This window comes from Astatotilapia calliptera, chromosome 6, assembly GCF_964374335.1.
Source record: "Astatotilapia calliptera chromosome 6, fAstCal68.1, whole genome shotgun sequence".
NCBI lineage: Eukaryota > Metazoa > Chordata > Actinopteri > Cichliformes > Cichlidae > Astatotilapia > Astatotilapia calliptera.
In genome coordinates, this window is record NC_137427.1 from 4,551,011 (window position 1) to 4,572,454 (window position 21,444).

The following is a 21,444-nucleotide window of genomic DNA, read 5'->3' on the forward strand; positions in this document are numbered from 1 at the left end:
TCACAGGCCCTTGGTTTTGAACAAATAAACAACCACATTTTGGTTATTCGCTGTTTTGCTTAGCTGGGAAGTAAAAAAAATCAGCTTTTGGTGTATGAAGCACTTATTGGTCTGTTCTGAATGAATATATATATGGCTGCATCAATTTTTACAGTGTGTCCCAGCACAGGACACTTCTTTAAATTCTCTCCATATTAGGCGACGGAGCAGACTAAAAGGTATGGCAGCTGATGTGGAGGGTGGACTTGAGAATAATCTTGCAGAACATTTTCAGTCTAGCTTTAAACTGTGCAGGAATGTGGGGGGATAATGTGCACCTGTAATGTCCAAAACAAGTTGTATTGATGCATCTTTCTGTGAAGCACTTCGAGTTGCATCGTTGTGGGACTGTAGTCTATAAATAACCTTTTGAGATCTGTTGACTGATGTTTCAGGAAGGATGAAGTTCACCACTCTGCTTTATTCCATCAGTGAGAGTGGCTAAGATTGGAAATTATTTTCTATGTGAAACATAAACCAAGAAAACAAAACAAACAAGAAGCACTCAGAGAGCACAAACCTTCGCCAAGGCAGCGTCATCTCTGTGCAGTATTTGCTTTTAAGGCAACAGAAGTTTATTTTCTTTGTTTTTTTAAACATACTTTAAGTACTTATGTTTGTAGTGCAGTAAAAACAAGTGCAAAGTGCAGGCTTTTCCTATTTGCCCTGTCGAACCCCATTTTAATATACAATTACTTCATTTTAAGTTTTTATTTTTATTATTTTCCCTTAAAGTGGATGTAGCTCATGTGTGGCAGTTATTTATTTAAACAGTTATAACCTGTTACGGTAATGTACATAACAAAGCTATAAGAAAATGAATCAACTACACTCCTGTAACCCACTGTCATTTGAATAGCTACATGTAGCATTATTTTCACTTTGACCTTTGGCTCTACTTACCTTAAAGGAGAGCAATATATTAGCCAATAAATCATTATGATGACCTTGAAGGGATTGAGACAAATTTCTATTGTTTATTAACATGACCTCACTTTACACCCCTACAAAGTTCTATCGAAGTTTTATTCATTCAAAACTTTTCAAGCTTTTAAAAACAGAATGACAGACACACACATGCAAGCACCACCAAAACCTTAACCTCCTTGTTGGAAGTTAATTTGGATTCCTAATAATAATAATAATAATAATAATAATAATAATAATAATGATACAGTAGACTGAAGGTTTACAGAAGGACTGACGAATCCACTTATCCAAAAATACAGGCAGCTACCAGTGCAACCCCTGAGTAAATGTTATCAAATTGAACATAACATATGACATCTTTCGTGTTATCGTTTTCACAAGCATATCACCGATTTTGGGACTGATCCGAGATTTTTAGTAGATGCACCTACTGCATGGTATGGCTTTAGTGCACAAGTGCATTGAATCAAGAAAATTAAATGAAATTCAGTTTTTATTTATATAGCACCAACTCTCAAAATCAGTCCCCTCAAGGCTTACATACTTAAACAGAAGCTTACTTGTGTTCATTTTAATTAGAGATATTTTTATGATCAACAACTAGTAAACAGGACGAGAACCAAACTGTTCAAGGACAATGTGTCTTACACTGCAGTCAGGTTTAGACTTTTAGTAATAATTATCGAAGATGAACTGAACTCCATGTAACTAAGAAGTAAAGACGCCATGTTTCATGTTCAAGCGCTCTGAAAGGGAGAGGAACACTGGAGAAATGTAAAAGAAACTCTGCAGAGCTCACAAGGGCACAAGCTATTAAGATCAACTTCCTTTTTCAACAAAGTAGGTGACCTTGAGTCCACACTTCAAAGTCCACATTCTCCACAGCAACTTCATACTCATTTAAAAGTGCAGGAAGTCTTTCTTTTATTTCATAAATCTGCAGTTTGAGTGTTTCTCTATGTATATTGTGCAGTCTTTCCGCTCTCCTCTCAGACACAGAAACGTGTTATAAAAAGGAAAAAAGAAAACTGGAAAATCACACATGATAGTATTTATCATTTTAACTGAAAACAAATCAGTGAACAGTGGACGAGTGAAGAAAAAAGGATGGATATTATTCTGCAATCATCTGATTTCAGAAAATCATTTGGTCCTCAGCAAGATTATTTAAATACAACCTCAGATGACTTATTATGGGATGCCATTATTTAATGAAAACTAAGCCAAATTGCAAAAGCAAGCAACTAAGAACTCCAATGGTTCAGCAGCTTTTAGAGCCACCTTTAACAGCAATAACTTGAAATAACTGTTTTCTGTAATGACTATCAGTCCCTCGCATTCCTGCAGATGAAACTTTTACCCACTCTACTTCATAGCTCTGCTTCAGTTCATTGGTTTTTGGATATTCATTTATGCTAAGCTCTCTTAACATCTTGCCACAGCAATTTAATCAAGTTGAAGTCTGGACTTTGACTCTGATTCTTTTCTTTTTCAGTCATTTTGTTAAAGATTTAATGCACTGCTTGTGATCTGTGCTATGCTGTGGCATGAACTAATTTCATCCAAGCTGTAGCTGTCAGTGAGATTACATTTCACTCTAGAATATATTGGTATACAGAGGAATTCATGGTTGACTCAATTTTAGCAAAATGCTCAAGTCCTCTGGTTGCAGAGCCAGTCCAAATCACCACCTCTTCACCACCAAACATGACTGTTGGTATGAGGTGTTTGTGTCGATATAACTGTTCCTGAGGTCCCGTGGTTCGTTCAGATGCAACTTTGCAAACCTAAGCCATGTTACGAATGTTCTTTTTAGAGAGAAGATGCTTTGTCCTGGGAAACCTTCCAATATTAATGGCAGACTGGTGGCTATCAGGTGCCAAAGCTGTTGATGGAGAACTAACATCAACAAGTGAATTGCCAGAAAAGCAAAATGAATCCACGAAAACTGATGAGACTATTTTAGGTAACAGTGAGCCCAGCGGGGAGAGACTCTAATAACTACACGTGTTAGTAGATTTTCACGTGCTGTTTTGAAGAGGACACAAGCTGAACCTGAATGTTTTCTTCCATTTAAGAAAGACCACGTTCACATTTGAAAATACCAGACCAAAAATAAGGATCTGAATCAGCTGACAAGTGACTAACCAGCTGGCAGACCAAAGACAAGCATCCAAAAACCGTCCTGACTCAGACAAAGGCGTTTTTGTTTTGCAAGAAGCCAAACGCCTAAGAGAAGTTTTCACATTTCATATTATCGAACAATAATAATTTCAGCTAAACAAAAAAAAGTATGCACGAAGTGCAACGCTTATAGAAGTCTTGTGAAAAATGGTCTTAACACAGTGAATCACAGAAGGTACAAAAGCAAGTGCAATTTGTGAGCAAACAAGGAGGCTTTTACACTTCTGAGTGTGAACTTCAAACAAGCTGCTGATAGCAGTAAGTGTATGAAACATGACATATATAGTACCAAATCTCTTGTTTTTTGAATAAGGCGCAGTCACAATAAGAAAACAAAAGCAGTAGATACAATTCACAAACAAAATAAAAGCAGAACACTGAGTTTGAGATTGTGTTGCTGCTGCTTCACTGCTGTCAACTTGTGTTTTTTTTCTGCCACCTCTTGCTTACTTTAGACCACACTTCACTGGGCTGTGTCATTTTGCAGGAGCAAACCAGCGTGAAGCTCATGCCTGTGCGGAAAAGGTACTCAAGAAACTTTAAAAGGACTAACGGTAGGAGACAGAGGACATGTGCATTGTTGGCGCTCCTTCAGCTCATTAAGTGAAATGTTTGTGTGCATGCATGAAAGGACACAGAGGTGTCAACTAGTTATGCAACAGAAAAGCACCCGTTTAGACCAGTCTGAATCATTATCACACTCACCAAGGTCCTTCTGTTACACAACCAACCAGCCGTTTATCAAACAGCCAAATGGCTTTGAATCACAGAAGAAGTCACATTTCAACTTTAACTTCTTGCGAAATTTACAGCTGACAAAACAAAAACCAAGACACCAAATCAGATCTGCACAGGGTTCATTTTACCAGCTCACTGATTTAAGATCCTCTTCACAGAACACAAATATCAACTTTTAATTACTTGATATTAAAAAATAATACTATTTTTCAAAACAGACCTATACAGAAGTCTTCATTATAAATATTCTCACAGTATTTATTTTCATATCCCACCACTCATTCTGCCAGTTTTCTATTTGGCCCCACAACACTTATGTCACTCCCTCAATTTGTCCCGTATACCAAGGCTACAACTTACCAAAGCATTAAGGGTTTGATCCCAACCTGGATTCATGGCTACATGTCAACTTCTCACTTTCCATCCTGCAAAGTCACTATCTAATAAATGTAAAAATAAAAACACTACATTCATGCACTGATCGCCACCTTTAAAATTCAGTGAGCAACCATTAAATTTTATTTTGCCTTCAGCATTAATCTGCAGCGCCTGACGCTTAAAAATATATAGCCAAATCATTTTCCCCAATCACAAGATGCAACATGTATCTTAATCAACCAAATGTCATCAACAGAGATCAAAGAAACTGCAAAAATAAATAAATAAATAACAGTACAGCTTTGCACCCAACCCTGCAGCAGACTGATTGTTTTCCTTCCCAACACAAACGTCACTAACCATGTAAGATATGGGTTCTCCAACTTTAGGACACACCCAGGGATCCCTTCTAGCTACCACATTATTATTCCAGCTTCTAGCTTTTATCACAACTTGAATATTTTTAAAAGTGTCAGAAAAAAAATTTGATTTTGTTACCATAAACACTCCCCCTCCATCAATACAAACTTTATTAATATTACAGTGCAACTTTAAGTTATTTTGTGCACCTCTCTGCTACAAGGGTGAGAAGACCCAAAATTAGATAAACAGAAAATACGAATTTCAGTATAAAAGCTCCACCAGAACTCCTGTTTCTAAAACTCCTGCACTCTTCATGTTCCCGGACAACAAGCAGATGTAGAATCACTGATTTATAGGTATCATGTAGGCTTCATTACTCATTGAACTATACAACTTATTAATGACCCTCTGTGTTTAAATGTTACAGCTGTGTGATTTTTAATTAAACGGTGCTGGATGGTGTAATCCCAGTTGGGAGCTGTGATTTGCAGAATAAAATTACCACTTGCTCATTGTTCCGTCACATCATACAATGGCCAGACTGAACAGACCTTCATCAAAGATGTCAACATTTCAACTTCCCGTATCTGGAAGACTTTGCAGTGCGAGAGGAAAGCTTGCAGGCTGACTCAATTTGGGCATAATCAGATAAAAGCGTCTGAATGTCGAGAGGCGCAGCGCTCGCCCCGACGATATCAAGTGGTATCTGAATGGCTTAATGGCGTTAGTGAGGGAGCTGCAGTGATGGAGGTGCAGCGCCTGGAATCAGAACTCATAGTGGAAACTGGGGGAGGTGTGCAGAAAGGCGAGAGTGTTAGGTGGGACAAGTGTTTACACTTTCTGTAGCTGTTATTTCACATGATTCCCAATTGTATTTAGATGCTTCAGCAAAGCTGCTGATTTACATTCATGACAGCTGAGCATTTAAAATTCAAGTGGCAGAAAGAGATTAAGACAAATTCATATGTATGAGGAAGACACCTAGGAGAGTCCATTTAAATATACCAATTACAGTTTTCTTGGAGAGGGAGACGCGAGTGTTCCTGTCCAAAGAAATGGACTCACTAACAGCCTTGACCTGAAGGGGGAGCTCCAGCTTCCTGTGAGGACAGAGCGTCTCCAGAGGCTGAGTCAAACTGCAGCTGTTCGCCTGTTGCTTCTCCACCTTTCACCACCGCTGCAAAACACTTCCACTATTTCCATTAAGGCTACAGGAAACAAACTCTTTGTAAAGGCGTGCGCTGTGCCAGCCCTGCTGCCATTCATCATCATGTCACCTCTTTAGAACAGGCAACCTTTTCAAAGCACCGCACGCATTCAGGATGAAGCTAAACACACACAGTTTAGCTGCAAGACTCAGTGAACTATTCTGTGACAAATTTCAGCATACTGTGCAGACAATAAAACAGGCAATGACTGCTGGGCACAGGTAAAACTCAAGTCTGTGTGATCCATCATCATTAACACCGAAGCAACACAAAATGGTTTTTATAAAACAAATAAAATAAGAGAAATAAGAAATGTCTTTTACCCATTAAAGAAAAGACTTCTCATCTTTTCAAGCTCCAAATGAAAATCTGAATAAATAAAACAATTAAAGTAAAGGATGCATTAAGCCGGATGAAGGTGACAGCAGCAGCCACTTGTTGTCAGAGGGAGGAAATGAGCAAAGGCAACCTTTGTCCTCTCAACCACTAATCAGCATCTGAACATCAACAGCAGCCTTTTTAGAAGTGAAATACGTCAAAGAAATATGGAGACTGAAGAGGAAACTAAAACAAGTGAGGAGTAGAAAGATAAAAAACAGTTTGAAGGCATCCTCTCAATGCCTTTACCTACAAAAGTCACAGCTGCCAAACCTTTTTCTGATGTTCACGTCTTCTGCCTAAACTGATTCTTATTATTTTTTAAATAAAAAGCTCTGATATTTACTATATAATCATCTAATCTCATTTATTAACAAAGAGCTATCTGCATTTATCGCTTTTACCAGCTGAAATGAGAAATGTTTCTGTAGATCAAGTACACTGTTTCGTCAAGCTCATCCACAATCCCAGCAGATCATCTGATGACTTGGCTCATACGTTTCTACGCATCAGCCACCGGCCAACGTGTGCGACCCCATCTTTTTATATTAAAACTGAATGAACGTTTGAATAAATCAATTTCATAGTCCTGTCTCCAAGATTTCAAGAATGTAGATTATTTAAAAAAAAATAAAAAATAGATGGGGTTAACCCATCTTTTTAAATATGTCAAATACATATTTCATCAGCATTTCATAACTGTGACTCGTTTTCACATAAAGCTTGTAAACAATAATTAGGCCAACTTGATATAACGGCATCTCTGCCTCAGCCAAAACAATGGGTCTTTGAATGTTTCACGTTTAGTTATTTATAAACCTGGCTCCTTGCAAACGTTAAACATTAAACCTAATTAGATTTTAAATTGAATTCAAAATCATTCCAAAGAATAAAGTCATATCTAACCCCACTGGGTTAGACTGAAACTACAGCTGTGTTAATTCATACGTAGCATAAGAGTATTGTTCCAGACACACCAGTTCATTCATTCTCTCCCCCTCTCACTCACTCGCACACCAAGTTTAAACCCTGATGTCTAATGGACCTGCAGGCAACTCAATCCCTGCAAAATTTCAATTACCGATCCGTCAGTATCACAGCAACTTTACACACAAGGTGAAAATACGACAGAGAGTTTATTCTTGTGACTGACAATAAAACGCACTCAGCTTCAGAGTGACTGAAAGCAATTATCTTGTCTCGTGGTCACGAGGAGAGCTGGTAGAAATGAGGAATAGTTGGGACTCTAACTAGACCTCGTCTGTCAAAAATAACGAACGTCTCAGAATCGGAGTCAAAGAGAAAATATTATGTAATCTACGATATGAAGGGCGCAATGGTAACCATGATTAGCAAAGAAATGGGACGCATTTGTTTAGTTTCATAAATATGGTATATATCATCGCCGGGGCGATTGTGGCTCAAGAGTTGGGAGTTCGCCTTGTAATCGGAAGGTTGCCGGTTCGAGCCCCGGCTTGGACAGTCTCGGTCGTTGTGTCCTTGGGCAAGACACTTCACCCGTTGCCTACTGGTGGTGGTCAGAGGGCCCGGTGGCGCCGGTGTCCGGCAGCCTCGCCTCTGTCAGTGCGCCCCAGGGCGGCTGTGGCTACAATGTAGCTGCCATCACCAGTGTGTTAACCCTTTCACATTGTTTGAAATCATTTTGAGCAATGCCGTTGCGATTCTTTGAGGAATGCTGAATGTAAATGTATTTTATTTGACTTACAGTGACTCCTCTGTACTGGACAAATAATGACGGCTTTCAGCTGTTATAAAAACACGACAACCCGCATAAAATAATCACTTTTTCAGATTCATTTTCTTTTACAAAGATTTTAGTTGGTGCAATAAATCAGCACCCGTCTTTGTTTTACAGCAGCGGGTATCCTGTGTCCACAAAAGCATAAAGTAGTTAAATACAACCAAGATGACAGAGAGCCTCTGCTCAGCAAGACCTAGAAGAGACAAAACTCATAAAAACTATCTCAAGATGATTTTGTGAAATGAGCTTTTATATTTTCTGCATCATTGTCTTTGGACCTCGGAGGTTTGCCTCATCCAGAGGCTACTGTGTCAGACTACCTAGGAGAGTGGACTTAATGCCGCCTGGGCCTCGTTCTGCCTGCACCTGCAGACATCACACAATGGAAGCTGTGAGCCAGAATGGACCGATGCAAGATGGGCTTTATGGTCAAAAATACCTGCTTACCTGAGTCTTTCTCCCTTATATTATATTTAAAGCTCAAGGAAACTCTTTAAAGAAAAAAAACATTGTGGTGATAAATTATGTCTTTTGCCTCCTTTCTGTAAAGACAGAGGATACACCACTTTTACAGGACAGACTTAAATATTCTATTCGTTTTTGCATCATTTCTTATTTTTCAAAAGAAATGATGCACACTAAAGCTGCAATATATTTCCCTTGTGGGATCGATAAAGTTATCCAAGTAAAAAACTAACACATGGAAAATTACTTCACTTTATTAAAGCATCTTCACAACTCAGGAGAATGAATTCTCTTGTCCTCAGACATGTCTGGGCTTGTCTTTTATTACCAACAGCATGTTATTACACCTTTATATCACCTTTATATCACCCCTAACAAACTTGAAAAGGCTGGCACTGTACCAGATGTGGTAGATCACAGTGCCGTGTAACAGTCAACGATGTGACGTCAATGATGACGGCGTGTGACGCAGCCTAGAGGAGTCATAAAGCTTTGCCCATTCTGACAAGGTGTTTTTGAAAGACTTGAAACAAATAACAATTTTAACCATTAAATGGGGTTTGGAGGCCTTTACCAGGAGTTCTGGTAAAACTGAAGTGAGAGCTGTGACTACTTTCATGGCAAAAACCCATACTTGGCTCTACCAGGGCTTTGTCTTGTCCTCACTTCTGATTTAAAAGAAGGTAACCTTGAGGCAAAGCTTAGAGTTGACATGTGTGAGACCTCAAGATTTCATCTCTGGTTTCAGCAGATAATGTGTTGTAGTTGGATCAAGGTCATGTTACTCTTTTAGAAAATGAGTCTTTCCCTTTGAGTTGAGTAACTTCAAGTAAGACTGACAATGCATCAGTATCACTGTAGATGTACCAGACAGCCATGGTAAGGAGTGGTTGGTTGGTTGGTTGGTTGCTCCATTTTCAAATACTCATGTCACTGATAGAGGCATTCAACATGAGAGTTTCCCAAGGTGGTTCAACGTTAGAAAGAATGACGAGCTCTTTTGAGATGCATGAAAGAGATAAACTCAGGTGCTTTATGAGTGTTCAAATTGGATAATTACCTTGAGAAATGTTCCTTAAATGTTTTATTACAGAGACCAAACACGAGAAATACGTCTGAGCTATTGCATAACTCAAATGGCACTGTGGATGTGAGGCGTCAAATACTGCTGTTATGTAATATACTGTTGGTGACAGACATCCACACGGAGTCCTGTGGTGTTCTTGATTTGACATGATGGCCACATCCAAGCTGGATGCTGAGTGATAACAGTCTTTTGACACTACTGGGTCCTTTAAATCAGCGGTCCCCAACCCCCGGGCCACGGACCGGTACGGGTCTGTGAGTTGTTTGGTGTGGGGCCGGGAGAATTAAGGCTCGTTTTCTGGTTTTCAGGGTTTTTATCGTTAACTCAGTTTCCCTGGGTCTTTTCCCGTGTGTTATTAATAATACTTCTTTTTTTTTTTGGTACCGGTACTGTTTTTATTTTGTTGTATTTATCTGCGACACCTTAAAGGCCGGTCCGTGAAAATATTGTCGGACATAACAGGCGTAAAAAAGGTTGGGGCTTTAAATGTTTGAGAGGGAGAGATTAATCGTATAACCTGATAATAAACACCTAGAGAGACCTAGAGAGCATCTTGGACAAAGAGACACTATTTAATAACCTGGGATGATTACAAGCTCTCAATCTAAAAGCTGCAGAAGCAGTAACAAATAGTTGGCACGAAAACATGAAAATGTTGATGTTTTGCAAGATTAACCATTCAGAGATATGATAGTGAAAATATAGAGCTGGAATTGGGGAAGACAAAATGAATATTCTTCTTCAGGGATTAATAAAGTCCACTAATTCGAGTTTAGCTGAGAAAAGTACAGCATAGTTTGACAAATCGCACACAGCTGAGCAGGCCGCTGTGGCGATAGTCATTTCCCCAGTGACAGCAGTCCTGCTGGGGCCAATGTGTCCGGGCTGAGTCAGTTCACAGCAGGTCGGATGGAGCAGAGGGAGAGATGACACGTCATCTTCTCATCCTGCCAGCACACACCTCCTGTCAAGACTAAATTACCTACACGCCTCAAATGCATTTCTATGGCCGAAACATGAAACAGACTTCTATGAAAAATCATCATATGGATACTTTTAAAAAGTGAAATAATCCACAGAAAGTTCTGTAGAAGGGAACAAACTAACTACTTTATAGACGACGTGTTCCTAATAGAAAATAAGTGATATTACAGCAACACCCATCACTTGATATCGTTGGATGATGGAAGAGAGCAGCCGGAGTCAGAACACTGCTGCTGCAGCTGACTAAGCGACATGGGTTATATAACTGGCAGAAGGTCCAACTGCACCAAGTGCTGGTGTTGAAGAGGGTGATATAATAACAAAATACATTTCACAGACAAAACAGCTGAAATGTAAGTTACATGCAATCAAACCTAGTTTGGTTTTTGCTCGTTTGTCCTCATGTCACTCCTTTTTTCTTCCCCTCCCCCCAACCTGACCTGCAGGTCTCTTCCTGTTCAAAGGAAGCTCTTCCTTCCCACAGTCACCAAGTGATATTCAGTAGGCACTGTGTGACTGTTGGGGTTCTCTCTCTAGTATTGTAAGGTCTTTGAGGCCACTGGTGGTGTGAATTGGTGTTATATGAATAAAATGTTATGAACTGAATTCTACATTAAATTCCACTGAGGAACTCTTTGTCATGCTTTGCTTCCTATTTCTCTGTGGGATTTCTTAATAATGTCCTTATTTGTATGCATGACAGAAGGATTAATTAAGCTAGTCAGACACAGCAAACAAAAAAATATTCAGCTTTCATGTTGGAGTCATTACAGATACTATAATTGCAAAACTAAAAACAATGGATAAGCAGATGTGCTTAAATTAAGCAAACATGCCTGAATCCTTATTAGGCTCAGGGAGCTTTAATAGGCTCCATTAGATTAGAACCATCCATGTTTGTGTGTCTTTGTGCACATGTACATGTGTTGTGCAGACCTGTGACAGTGAAGAGGCAGAGAGACCTCAAAGCACCAGTCCAATTAAAAGTTCAGTTCTGAGCAGAGCTCAGAAGTCTGTTTTTGGAGCAACATTTGTAATTAAGTAATTTTACCTTAAGGACAGAAGAAGGCACTCAGAGCTATAACGCAAAAAAGCTGCAAGCAAGTCCTGTGTTTTTCTTTTCTTTTCTTTTTTTTTTGCAGGATATAGAAAAACAAGTTGAAAAAGGAAAACATAACAGCATGCAGGTTTCCATCCAAATGCAGTGAAATGTTGGGAAAAAATAAATAAATGCATGTTTCCATCCACTGACATCACACAAACATCATCAGGTGGTGTTAATTTTCCAACGTGTTGCAGAAAAAGGGATGCAAAATTACCTGAGGGGTGCCATCGCCCCCCCTCAGCCTGCTAGTAGATGCACCTATGTGATGAATTTCAAAATCCTTCGAGTTATATTCACAAACATATTCGCGGGCTGACAATACTCCATAAGCCTTTTAAAGCCGACGGGTAAAAACTGATATGTCATTTATTATTTAGATTTTGTTTTTGTATCTTTCTGATATTAGTTTCCACTCATGATTTCTTTCATAATGCCGCGTTTATAACTTTCAATTTTTAATGTTGTTTTCTAACTAAACATTATTTGTACTGATCTCCCTTTTGAAATGGAGGAATGTGTTCAGTCACCTGGTCTTACCTGAAAAGTCAAATGAGAGCTTCTGAGTGTGTATGAGATCTCCATTTGAAAGAGTACAAAAGGTTTGTGTTGAAACGCAGCATAGCGACAGGTAAAAGCAGGTGAATCCCATCCAAAAACATCTATAACAATATTGCTGTAGTGTCATTTTTTTGTGATGACCCCCGCTGGTTTGATGGATTTTCTTCTCAAAGGAACGCCTGTGTTTGCCTTGCTCTGGGAGTTTTTCATCTTTCTTCTAATGTCACTTTCTAACTGGAGGCTACAAAGGTCCCAAAAAAAAAAAAAAAAAAAAAAAAGTCAATTTACTTCCTAGTCGGCTGCTTTTTAAAGTTTGTTATAAAGCCGATTTGCAGTGTTTCTGTGCAGTTCTGTGAATTGGTTCTGGTTCTTATTTAATGTCAATTAAATTATCTAGGATTTAATAGTCCAAAGTAGAGCTGGGCGATAGAACGATAACGATATGTATCGCGATATAACTTTTACTCGATAGAGAAATTAAGCTATCGCGATAGACCTCGCCGCTCTTGTCCTCTTTAAAGAAAAAAAAAAAAAAGGTCAGCCAATCCAAATTAAGTAGCGCAGAGCCGAACCAATCACAGCCGCAGCGTCACGTCGCGTGACTTGTTACGTACAGCACAAGTGCCAAGCCGCACATGTGTATTTGTTTGGGAAGCAGCCAGCGGGTAATGGAGCCAGCGCGTAATGGAGGAAATGAGTGTGCCGACTAGAAAAATCAACCGAGCGTGACCGAAGAGAAAACAGATGATGGTTCCAACGCCGGAGAGATTGTCGAACGGAAGAGCCATAGAAGTTCCGTAGTGTGAAGGTATTTCGGCTATTTCAAGTCTGACAAAAAACAGAGTAGCTGCACTGTAAATTGTGCCGAAAGCAAGTCTGGAAATACAATAAACTGGTGCATGCATCACACTGTGCGCCACGTTATTGTTTCGGTGAAATGAATTTCTACAATACTGTTAATTCTACTTTCTGCGGTGTTTAAATGCTTACATATACACACAGTTACTGTCCCTCCACACATACGACTCTGTTCTGCTTCTATGCCCCAGCTTTGTTTACTTTTTCCCACCGAGGCTTCTAGACTTCTGATTGGCCAACATTTCGGCACGGTTAGGAATCTAGCGCCACCTGCTGCTTTGGCATGTTCATAGCAGCGTTTTCCTTCATTTCTGCCTTTATGTGTGGACGGGATTATTTTTTAAAACGGAAACGGAAAATCTCCGTTTTCAAAAATACCCGTGTACGTGTGGACGTAGCCTCAGTCTCTGACTGGAAGCGCTAATTCGTCATTCGGCTTTTGTCAGACTAAAGTAACTGTTAAAACTGTTTGAAAAGCTCAGCTATACAACAAGGAGAGATTGAGAATTTCCTTTTAGTTCTCAGTTTACTTGATATTGACCAAAGTTAGTCAGTTTTGTCTGTTCTTCTGTAAAACAAACTAAGATTTATTTTTAGAATTAATATTTTGTTTCTAAGTGGAATTGACAATTTAGTCTGTTTCGTTTGTTCTGTTTTGAAACTTAAACGCTTTAGCGGCTGCCTTTTGTGTAGTTTGCAATATTTGCCTTTATTTATCTGAAAAAGTCTCATGTTCCTTAAGTACATCTACCCTGTTGAACTTATTATGGGAAATAAATATTTAAATAAAAACAAGCTGCTGATTATTTCACATTTTACTTGTGAGCAACGGCACATTTAAATCTTACAAATATAGTTATTTGGCTTATATCGTGATAGATATCGTTATCGCCTGAAATGAAAAAAACATATCGTGATATATATCTGTGTGAATGTGTGCGTGAATGGGTGGATGACTGGATATGTAAAGCGCTTTGGGGTCCTTAGGGACTAGAAAAGCGCTATATAAATACAGGCCACAGGCCATATCGTTATCGCCTGAAATGAAAAAAAACATATCGTGATATGAAAAAATCTCATATCGCCCAGCTCTAGTCCAAAGCATATGCTTTTGGTGCTGGTATTCTGATCCACCCTCTGCAGCAAAATCCCCAAAAAAGAGAGAGAGACACCAGTCAAGTTTCAGAGACCTAAGTCAGCTTTATAAGGTCAGAGAGGTAGTGGTGGCTTATGCTGCAGTAAGATGACTTGGGAGTGACGCATCCTTCTCACAACTGCCATAACCCAGTGGCTCAGGGCAAAAAGTCATCTTGTGCATAAATGAGACACACCAGCAGCTTTGACAGAATGGCACTAATTGACTCCCTGGGAGCAGCAAGGGGCTGTTTAAACTATGCTTATATTTGGTTTCATACACTACAGTTTCTCTAAACAAAAGTCAGTCAGAAACACGATGAAAGCGTAATGATCAAAACAAAATGACTTGTAAACTGTGTTAGTGTGTCAAGTCACTCTTACACAGGTCCACATTCATCCAAGGTTTCATTTTGTTACACCGATGTTTTCTGTCCTTCAGGAAAGAAGGTAATCTTGTGATTTAGATGACACATAAAACTAATACAGTTGGTGCAACGCGTCACACAGCAGATACTCTATCTGCTTTGAAGTATTGAGGGATACAGCGAAAGCATCAGCAGTCAAAGTAACCTGTGGTCTGACAGATGGATTTGAGCAGCTATTCTTATCCCCGAGCAGCCGCCTGACTATTACAGTGCTCTCCTCTGCTCTAATCAACTGCTGCCCTCATTTCCAGCCACCTGCAGGGAAAGTGGAACCGGTTGGTGATTGAGGAGGGACTGGAGATTGAAGCGGGCAACAGTGCCACAAACCATTAGCCAGGAGACAGAGCTTAGGGAACACTACTGACTTTGACTCTGTTGTGTCGTAACTATGTTACACACACAGAGACAGACACACAAAAAGTCAAACTTCAGTTTTATTCAAGCCTTTACATCATCTTCACCTGGAGTCCTGATTTCAAAGGCAGCCTGTAACCGATGTCTGTTACATCTTTCTCACAGAAATGAATTACCTACAGAGATTGGGTGCCAAGTCATTAGAAAGTCTACTGAGTAGAGAAAATGTCACAAAGCCAAATGCTATAATAATAAGTGTTAGTCATTTGCGATGCTGGGAAATAATTTGTCTTATGATGCTGGCTGCTTGGTCACAGACACCACTAACCAGAAATTACAACAGCGCGTTGAGTCAAGAGTTATTAGTATTGATCAGGAAGCTAAACAAAGCCTCAAAGACATATTACTGTCATTTGTGCTGTGGTACAGGAAGAATTCGGCTTAATGCCTCTTTAGTGAGCAAGGTAAAAAAAAACAAAAAAACAAAGAAAACAAATAATCTGCCGACAGCAGACCACTTCCAATTAAAGTCCTATAAATACACACATATCTATCCTCTAACCAGGACTTCTTGATTTACAAAGGAAAATCAAATATCTGCTCAAATATATTCCAAGAAAATCATCACAAAACTTTATTCGTTTGTCAAAGAATGTTTAAGTGTTCTGGAAAGTACTGAAAATGAAACAAAGCTGTAAGCAAACAAACAAACAAACAAACAAACAAACAAACAAAAACTCGCCCCGTCTCCAGTGTGATACATTCAGTCTCTAAACTACCACACTGAAAATAAAATCTCGAGTTAGAAAGGCCAGACCTCTAAAGTCCTCCTTAACTCTCCTTGAGTAGCGTGGACATATCTGACACAACATCCAAGCAGTCCTTGTTGATGCTGCATTATAGGTTATTTCACAATAGGTGACCTCCAACCTTTTCTTCTTTTTTTGAGTTTAAAAGAGACACGAGAGGTCAAATAAACATTTTTTTTTATTAGTCATCTGTGATCCCTCCTACTTTCTCGAGTTATGAGAACCACTCGGTTGAGAAGCAAACAGGATTTAGATGGACAAGCGTCGCTACACTTTCTAGCTCTGAAATGTCACAGTTTTCTGTTTTGTTGTGGATTTTCTGTTTTAATCCGTCTGTGGACCAACAATGTATTTTCTGAAATGTCATAGTGCCTTCTGAAATGTAGTAACTTTTTTGCTTTGGTATTTTGTTATTGTGTCTTTAACTTTAAGGTCACTATATTTTTGTCCTAATTTGGTCCCGTTCACAACTACATATGCAGTTTACTGGAAAACAAAATGTTTCAACTCAGTTCTTTCCCTGCTTCTTTTTCTCGTTGGCCTAACAAATAATAGAAATGCAGACAAGATAAGAAACTACGTTGCCTGGGTAATGTAATCTACATAAAACTGGACAGTTTGCTTAATTTGTTTATCGTGCAACAAACATTTGGTAGTTCTATTTTTTCAAATATGAGAATCTAACTTTTTCCAGTTCTGATACAGTATTTAAACCCTGGGTTCAGGAATCTCATACCAGTGTTAGTATTATGTACATTATTATACACAGACCAACATCAGCTTTGAATTGAGCTTTTCTCCGTACACTGTATAATGCATTAAATACATACAGCAATATAAATTTACTGAATTAGTATTTACAGAAAAATCACTAGGGGGATAAAAAAATAAATAAATACATATTAGTATGAGTTATTCTCCTAACTTATCTGTGTTGATATCAGTATCACAAAATATAACAAGTGAAAATATGGGTTTTGGGGTTCATTTTAAAATGTGGGACAGTGGGGCAATGAGGTGGATGACACAAAAACACAGAAATACGATCCAATTTCATAGATGGTAGTTCAGCACACAGCACCACAAATTCATGTCCTACATGTACACACAAACACGTATGTTATAGGAACACACAGAGGCGGCTGGAACGCTTCAAGTCTGCTGGAGTTGGGTAGAGTTTCTGATACTGAGCCGTGCATAGATACATACACGCATGTGAACATGCAGCCATGAGACCAAGAGCCTCCCCCTCCCCATTCCTGTATCGACCAAATTAGTGTCTATTAATAACTCAGCAGGAGCACTGAGGAGTTTCACAGGACATATTTATATCTTGATCAATACCCAGGCCACAGCTGGGCCTAACATATTGTCCCCATTTGTGTGCATTATTTCCCAGGCCCTTTTTTATGGTCATTATGCTTGTGTGTTTGTGCCTGCATGTGTGGTCCCCCAGTCTCCTCATTAGCGTCCTCACTCAAAATGTCAATGGCTCAGTATGCAGCATGACCCGAGGAAAACGCCACGCCAATAAATTGTTTTCCTGGTGTAATAATCTTCATGCATTCAAGTTCAGTTACAGCACTATTCTACAGCATTACACAGTAAGCAGTTCCATGTATTCTCTGCCACAATAATGAAAATAAGCCACACTAAGTTCTACTGAGAACTTACTAAATGGACTAAAATAAATAATAAATGTATGTTATCTTTGTTTTTACTACACGCGTGTTAAAAAGGCTGCAGTTAGCTGCATCGGGTGAGCAGCTGCAGAGCAGAGCTGAAACACTGCGCTGTCACTGACATTTATACAGAAAGGAGCTTTCATGAAATAACAGCTGCACTGTAAAAAATGACTCGTAATAACTTCTCTTATTGTGAAAAATGAAAAGATCAAATTACATTTCATAATAATGAGTTTGAAGATATTCACAGTTTCAAGGTGACTACATGTAGTATAGCACAGTAGTGCCAGTATAATCCGAATTTATTGACATAATTCACATCACAGGTGTCATCAACTTACAAATTTTAATGGAGCTCTGTAATATTTATTGCAGTTATAAGTTTGTATTAGGTTAAATGATGTGAAGCATTTCTGATTTGCTGTTCCACTAATCTAAGCAACAGACAAGCAAGCAGCTTGTCTGGCTCTCATTACAGAGAGCCGCGTATGTTTAGACTAGGTTGTTGCAGATATACAAACCTATATCACATTGTATAAATAAAAAGATGCTGCAGTATAGAAATGCAAAACTAATGCTAACATATATAAAAACAGCTAGAATCGAGCAGGTTACCTTCCATCTGAAGGTTATGGTTGCAAAACCCGTCTGAAAACCCACTTTTACTCACTGGCTTTTAAATCAGAATGAGTTACTACTAATTTTATGTCTTTTTTCTTACTTAGATCATTTTATGCTTCTTTTTCTTAATTTTCATCATGTCTTCCTGTGTTTTTATATCTTTTGATTATCTTAAATGTACAGCATCTTGGTCAACAGTTGTTGTTTTAAATGTGCTATATAAATAAATTTGACTTTGCAAAAAGAATACAGGTTGTGTGGAAGCTTTGGGTCTTGACCTAGAGCTGGGCGATATATCGAGTTTTTAAAACATATCGATATATTTTTATACGAGATATAAGATGTGACAATATCCTTTATATCGATATAGTCTATGTTACGTTATAATTATAGTTGTGGAGCCGCAAGTTTGCCTCTCTTTCGTCCACTTTTGTCTCTACGCAACGTTACTCCGCCTCGCCTTCACTGAAGACAACTCCCCCTCCTCCCCCATTGCTTCACGTGCAGGCAGCGACAAGATGGACACGGCAAATCTCCGTTAACGAGTTACTGCGCATCGCCCCGTGCGTGGGGCTGGACGCCGTCAACGTGTTAACGAGCTAACCATGCTAACGAGCTAACCGCGCTAACCCTAAAATCCTTGCATTTTCTCAAAAGTTGACAGCGCGCCTTATGTATGAATTCTGGTTGTGTTTGATGGCCGTGAACCGATTTTATGTGGTACACGGCGCTCAGCAATCTGTCAAAAATGTTTTATTACGACTTTGGTAAACTACGGTGCTGCACCGCTTGATAGTTTGTCGGCGCATTACGGCTACCGAGGAGCCTTCGAGGAGTGATACGTACTGTGCTTCAACGTAATATTACCGTATTGTGTGTGTATAAGGACCATAAATGGCACCTGTTCAGAGACGTGGTTACGAAGAGGATTTCAAACTCAATGCTGTCAGTCACAGAGTAGAAGTTGGGAACAGAGCAGCTGTGAAATCTGTCTTTGTTACTATGCTCAGCGTCTTTTAGTTTACATTTTGACTGCACAATTGTGAGCTTTTTGTTATGCACAAAAACAACATTGTTTTCTTTTATTTATGGAGCATTATTATTTAATAAATGCTCATAATTTATTTTTGAGTAAATTTTATGTACATCTGCTCTATGTTAATAAAAGTGCCTGTGTGACATCTGGGACACAGCTTTGACTAAGAACTCTCTTTTTGTTCTTACTTTATGGCTTTTAAAAAAAAAAAATCGAGATATATATCTTATATCGCCGTCCAGCTAAAAAATATCGAGATATGAATTTTGGGTCATATCGCCCAGCCCTATCTTGACCTGTGTAATCACATTTTCACCGCACTTCAGCTTCTTGGTCTTGCTCATAAGTCTCATTTTGTAAATATTAGTCACACCATGTTTCAAAACGGGGGATTATCTGTGGTGTGAAGCTGGGTAACAAATTGTCAATCACAACTCATTAGCCAGTGAACCTGCAGTTTAACAGTCAGAACCTCCCCTTCTCTTCACATCCAGAGTAACCACTGTTTGTGTTTTTCAGCCACAAAATCTTTGCACAGAGGAGATCGCACAGGTTTAAATTATTATTTATTAATATATTATTCAGCAGGACAATATGCAGAGTAGACAGTCAAAGTAGAGACTAAGCAAGCCGCCTCTGCAGCCTTTGGATATATGGCTCAACCAGGTGATCTATACCAATTCCCCCCAACATCACCTTCCACTGTAGGCATGCATCATTTTATAATTATATTTTCCACTTTACTCAAGAACCTTTAACACATTTCTACTTCCTAGATATGGATGGCACTAAATTGCCCCTCCCCTCCTCTTCAGTTTCATTCCTTTCTCAAAACTGCCAATCAGAACATACTTGCTTTCTTTTAAACACCTCCTCCTTCTGCACGTGCTCAGTGAGTCAGACATCAGGCAGGTTCAGCAAAAGCAAGGCCACAGTAACAACTTACTCCACTGAGTAATGTAAATAACACTTCTAATTGTGGTGCCCTTTCATATGCTTGATGAGTAATGCGTGAGCCCGTGTGTGCACATGTGAAAGAGAGTAAGCATGTGGACTTCAGGTGATCCCTCGTTGATGTGATTAATGACGGTGTGTGTGTTTATGTTCCAGCTCTCGGGGTATGGAGCATCCAGGAAAATGACCTTGTTCCCCTGTGTGTGCATCAAGACTAAGAACACCTCCACACATTTCTGTTTCCTCAAGAAGGCAAAGGCCAGCAGAGTGTACTTTCCGCCCTCCAGGTTTATTCACAGAAAATTTAGGAAAGCATTTGCCACTAAAAATAACTCCAACTTAATCAAATCTAATAACCTTTTTGACATTCAGGCAATGAGTGAGTGAATCTCTCTTCTTTGAAAGGAGCAATGGTTGCACAAGAGGCTCCATTCATATTTTATCAAATGTAATGACAATGAGCAAGAAAGTCCAGATAGCTTTATTGGATTAATGTTATGCCAGGGAAAGAGAAGGCAGCCTAAAAGCATTAAGAGGAAATTCCTGACATCGCTCCTGGACAACTTGCTTGGTTTCCCATATTTACAGGGCTGTTAAGTTTCACTTCGAAGAAATGTGGCTGTAAAAATCGTATTTTACATCTTCCAGCTACTGGAAGGCTGAATTACCAGTGGATAAGAGGATCAATCGCTTTACACTAAAGGCAGTGGACAAAGCATTAAAGACTGGAACTAATGCATGAGTAAAGTACATTTCTTTGATACTTTACCATCACCGCATTTCTGAATTCCTCCCATGATTCACCACAACAACAGGGAAACCATCTCCTTCACCCCAAAGACAAATCCAACTTCTGGTCTGTGACTGGTCCTGAGTCGTTTAATGTAAACTGAACGTATCAGCCAGCAAATGAGGAAAAAGCTGAGAATTAACATGTTAATGCAAAGTGAAAAATGTCAGTGGGTGGTTTTAAAGAGCTTTGATAACGCAATTACTTCACAAATTTGCCATTAACTGCTTTAATCCTGCTACATTTAAGCTACTATAATGGGTTTTATTGTACAAGAAAAAGAAAATCCCGGGACAAAAAAAACGATTTGCTTTAAAGGAATAGCTATAATAAGACGACCTGCTCGAGGGGGCAAAGGAAATATGCATGACTCTTTTGCTTAAAGTTCAACTTTAGTGGACAAAATGTCTTTAGGAGAACACGAACACACACACACACACACACACACACACACACACACACACACACACACCCTGGCAAGACGTCTGCCGAATAATCTTCTTAGAGAATAAAATATTAAAATATGTTATGCAAGTCTCATTTCAACTGATCTCAGTTGTGCTCGTTTGTCTACAATCTGAGGCTGACTTTGGTTT

At 39.1% G+C, this 21,444-nt stretch overlaps 1 protein-coding gene across 4 annotated transcripts in view; it reads right to left on the minus strand.

Annotated features, from left to right (window-relative positions):
- Positions 1-21,444, minus strand: part of rptor (regulatory associated protein of MTOR, complex 1) — a 198,478-nt gene that overhangs the window by 125,699 nt on the left and 51,335 nt on the right. The gene's annotated exons all lie outside the window — the stretch shown is intronic.